At 49.1% G+C, this 4,535-nt stretch overlaps 1 pseudogene; it reads left to right on the top strand.

Annotated features, from left to right (window-relative positions):
* The first annotated feature begins 1,596 nt into the window (after positions 1 to 1,596).
* Positions 1,597 to 3,421, top strand: LOC129549249 (polyadenylate-binding protein 2 pseudogene; annotated as a pseudogene).
* The last annotated feature ends 1,114 nt before the right edge of the window (positions 3,422 to 4,535 follow it).

Below are 4,535 nucleotides of genomic sequence, written 5' to 3'. Positions count from 1 at the left end.
GCCCCATCACTTCATGAGAAATAGATGGGGAAACAGTGGAAACAGTGTCAGACTTTATTTTTTTGGGCTCCAAAATCACTGCAGATGCTGATTGCAGACATGAAATGAAGAGACACTTACTCCTTGGAAGGAAAGTTATGACCAACCTTGATAGCATATTATAAAGCAGAGACATTACTTTGCCAACAAAGGTCTGTCTAGTCAAGGCTATGGTTTTTCCCGTGGTCATGTATGGATGTGAGAGTTGGACTGTGAAGAAAGCTGATCGCCGAAGAATTGATGCTTTTGAACTGTGGTGTTGGAGAAGACTCCTGAGAGTCCCTTGTACTGCAAGGAGATCCAACCAGTCTATTCTAAAGGAGATCAATCCTGGGTGTTCATTGGAAGGACTGATGCTGAGGTGGAAACTCCAATACTTTGGCCACCTCATGCCAAGAGTTGACTCACTGGAAAAGACTCTGATGCTGGGAGGGATTGGGGAGGAAAAGGGGACGACAGAGAATGAGATGGCTGGATGGCATCACTGACTCAATGGACATGAGTTTGGGTGAACTCTGGGAGTTGGTGATGGACAGGGAGGCCTGGCATGCTGCGATTCATGGGGTCGCAAAAGTTGGACACAACTGAGCGACTAAACTGAACTGAATCTTAGGTTTGTTTTCTTCTTTTTCTTTGTCTCTCTTCTTTGCTTTTCTTTGAATGCTAGTCCCATAGCCCTACCTTTTAAAACTTTCTTTTGTGTGTATCATTCCCCCAGTGGTTTTTCCCAGGCATGTTGGGGATCCCATCAGCTACAGAAATATACAAGGAGTTCACTGTCACAGAAAAGGCCCTGGCTGTGACCACACTGGTCCCTGGAGAGCCTCCCAGTTGGCAGGAAAGGAAACCATAAGGGAAAGAACTTGTTAAGGTCAAACCTCAGAGAACCAGGACCAGCTCTCCTGGTAACCAGAGTTCTTTCCATTAACTGTACCAAAACAGTTGAGCAGGGAAGGAATAAAAGGCTCTGTGCAGGAGAACTCACCTCCTACAACTGACACCTCACAGAAACCCTGTTACACTGATTCCTGCCCCACTCTTGTAAACAGAAGGAACACCTGCTTATCTTGGGAGTCAAAGAATTCAGGAGGGTTCTAAGCCTTGGGTGTCAGAATCCATGTATTCACTCATCCTCGGAGGGCAGCATAAGACCGCCATCAGCCTTGGCCAGGTTCCTGAGAGAAAGGCTACATCACCAAGCCCCACTTCCCAATTCTTAACATGAAACTGCCATCTCTGAGCAAACATAGTGAAGTCTATTAGTCGCGTCGAACTCTTTGGACCCCATGGGCTGTGGCCTACCAGGCTTCTCTGTCCATGGGATTTTCCAGTCAAGAGTACCGGAGCAGATTGCCATTCCCTACTCCAGGGAATCTTCCCAACCCAGGGATCGAACCCAGGTCTCCCTCATTGCGGGCAGATGCTTTACTGTCTGAGCCACCATAAGCTAGTCCATGTCATACCTTCCTTCCTTTGCCCTCCCTTCTTCCAACAAATATTTACTGCGTACTTTCTCCATGCCAGGCACTGCGCCAAATGTTGGGGGCACAGAGATGAGTAAGCCAAGGTTGCAGGCTCAGAGAGCTCACAGAGATCTTTCAGAGGAGACACGCCTGTGTGCCCCCTTGCCTGGACTTCACGCAGGACTCGTCTCCTGGGCAGCCTTCTGGACGTGCTGATTCCTGTTCCCGGATAATTTTTGTCCAGTCTTCCGATTAGCTTATTAAAATACTTCAGCCAGAGAGGTGAGGTTCTCTGGCAAGACACAGCTGATCTTCAAACAGCAAGTGGAAGGGTGAATTGAGTTTCTTTTTAAAGAAGCCTCTCGGGGCTCCGGGCCAGGCGGCGGCGCTGTCTTGTGCCCCGGGGCCGGCGGGGAGGCAGGGGAGGGGGCTCCGGGGGGCGCAGGCGACTACGGGAACGGCTTGGAGCCTGAGGAGCTGCTGCTGGAGCCCGAGCCCAAAGAGGAGCCGCCCTGGCCCCGCCACCCCGCCCCCGGGGAGCTCCCGGCCCCGGGCAGCCAGGAGTAGGAGGAGGAGCCGGGACTGGTCGAAGGTGACCCGGGGGACGGCGCCATTGAGGACCCGGAGCTGGGAGCGATCAAAGCTCGAGTTAGGGAGATGGAGGAAGAAGCTGAGAAGGTAAAAGAGCTACAGAAGGAGGCAGAGAAGCAGATGAATATGAGTCCACCTCCGGGCAATGCTGGCCCAGTGGCCATGTCCATTGAGGAGAAGATGGCTGCTGATGCCCGTTCCATCTATGTTGGCAGTGTGGACTACGGTGCAACAGCAGAAGAGCTGGAAGCACACTTTCAGGGCTGTGGTTCGGTCAACCGCGTTCCTATACTCTGTGACAAATTTAGTGGCCATCCCAGAGGGTTTGCATATATAGAGTTCTCAGACGAAGAGTCAGTGAGGACTTCCCTGGCCTTAGATGAATCCTTATTTAGAGGAAGACAGATGCCAGACCAGGCATCAGCACAACAGACCGAGGTTTCCCACGAGACCGATACCGTGCCCGAACCACCAGCTACAACAGTTCCCTCTCTCGATTCTACAGTGGTTTTAACAGCAGGCCCCGGGGTCGCGTCTGCAGGGGCCGGGCTAGAGCGACATCATGGTATCCCCTTACTAAAAAAAAGTGTGTATTAGGAGGAGAGAGAGAAAAAAAGAGGAAAGAAGGAAAAAAAAGAAAAAAGAAAAACAGAAGATGACCTTGATGGAAAAAGTATATATATTTTTTAAAGATATACTGTGGAAGAGGGGAAAATCCCATAACTAACTGCTAAGGAGGGACCTGCTTTGGGGAGTAGGGGAGGCCCAGGGAGTAGGGCAGGGGGCTGCTCATTTACTCTGGGGATTCGCCATGGACACGTCTCAATCGCAAGCTGCTCCCCTTGTTTCCCTGTTCCCCTTTGCCCCTTTGGGGTCTGCTCAAGTGTAGGTGGGCATGGGTGGTAGGAGGGGTTTTTTTTACCCAGGACTCTGGAAGGACACTAAACTGTTCTGCTTGTTACCTTCCCTCCATCTTCTCCCTAACTTTCACAGTCCCCTCCTGCCTGCTCCTGTCCTCCTAGGTCTACCGCCCACCCCGCCCCTCTTTTCTGGCTCCCTGCCCCTCCAGATTGCCTGGTGATCTATTTTGTTTCCTTTTGTGTTTCTTTTTCTGTTTTGAGTGTCTTTCTTTGCAGGTTTCTGTAGCCGGAAGATCTCCGTTCAGCTCCCAGCAGCTCCAGTGTAAATTCCCCTTCCCCCTGGGGAAATGCACTACCTTGTTTTGGGGGGTTTTGGGGGGTTTTTTGTTTTTCAGTTTTTTTGTTTTGTTTTTCTTTGCTTTTTTTTTTTTCCCTTTTATTTGGAGGGAATGGGAGGAAGTGGGAACAGGGAGGTGGGAGGTGGATTTTGTTTATGTTTTTAGCTCTTTTCCAGGGGGTGGGAGTATTTTTTTAAATATGTGTCATGAATAAAGTTGTTTTTGAAAATTAAAAAAAATGAAAAAAAAAAGTCTCTCAAGTGGATCAGCCCTTGTCTTAGAAGTTGTTGAAAAGTTCCAACCACTAGAGGGCACCAACCAACCCTTGATCCGCCGCTGCTGCGTGAGTGCTGCAGTCGCTTCAGTGTCCCACTCTTGAGACCCCAAGGAAGGTAGCCCGCCAGCCTCCTCCGTGCATGGGATTCTCGAGGCAAGAGTACTGGAGTGGGTTGCCGTGCCCTCCTCCAGGGGATCTTCCTGATGCAGGGACTGAACCTACGTCTCTTATGTCTCCAGCCCCGGCAGACGGGTTCTTTACCACTAGCGCCATCCACTAAGCCTGCCCAAATCCTGGAGAGTTTCTGCACAGGTTACTCTGCTTCCAGATCTATAATGCTAATATCTTTCATTTTTTCTCAACATGAGCTTTGAGAACCAGGCACATTTTAAAGTGAATCCACAGACTGTGCTTAAGCTGATGTGAATCCACAGACCGTATTTAAGATGATGAGGGAGTCAAGATATCCTAATACAGAGAAAATGGGCCACAGATTGTCTTATGAATAAACAGATCAGAACCAATGACATAAAAGACTTTTTAAAACCTATGCTCACTAACCTATTCATCTGCTAAAATCCAATATCCACAGATAGCCACAACATAACTTTGCATTATTGACAAGCCATTGTTCAGCAATGCGTCTAATAACTGCGAGACTGTGGACCAGTGAACCAGTGCATCAAACTAACTGAGTTTGTTGGGTGGGGGGTGTTGGTTGTTTTTTTTAAAGATACATATTTGTGGATCACAAAGATTTTTTAAAATAAGTCTGGAATGGGACCCAGGAATGTGTGTTGTCCAAAGACCCCTGATGTGTAAGAGTCTGGAAGCCATTGCTTTACAACTAGAGTATCGGAAATGTGGGGAGCAAAAATGAGAGCTGAGTTCAGAAACCTGATGACTTGTGGGGAGCGTGTACCTCTGGGGATCCTGGGAGGGGAACACCTGGCATACTGAAAATTGC

This window comes from Moschus berezovskii, chromosome 26, assembly GCF_049115385.1.
Source record: "Moschus berezovskii isolate FMDL1 chromosome 26, NW_MosBer_1.0, whole genome shotgun sequence".
Classification (NCBI taxonomy): domain Eukaryota; kingdom Metazoa; phylum Chordata; class Mammalia; order Artiodactyla; family Moschidae; genus Moschus; species Moschus berezovskii.
Note: the sequence above shows the minus strand (reverse complement) of the source record. Positions and strands in the feature narration are given on the sequence as shown.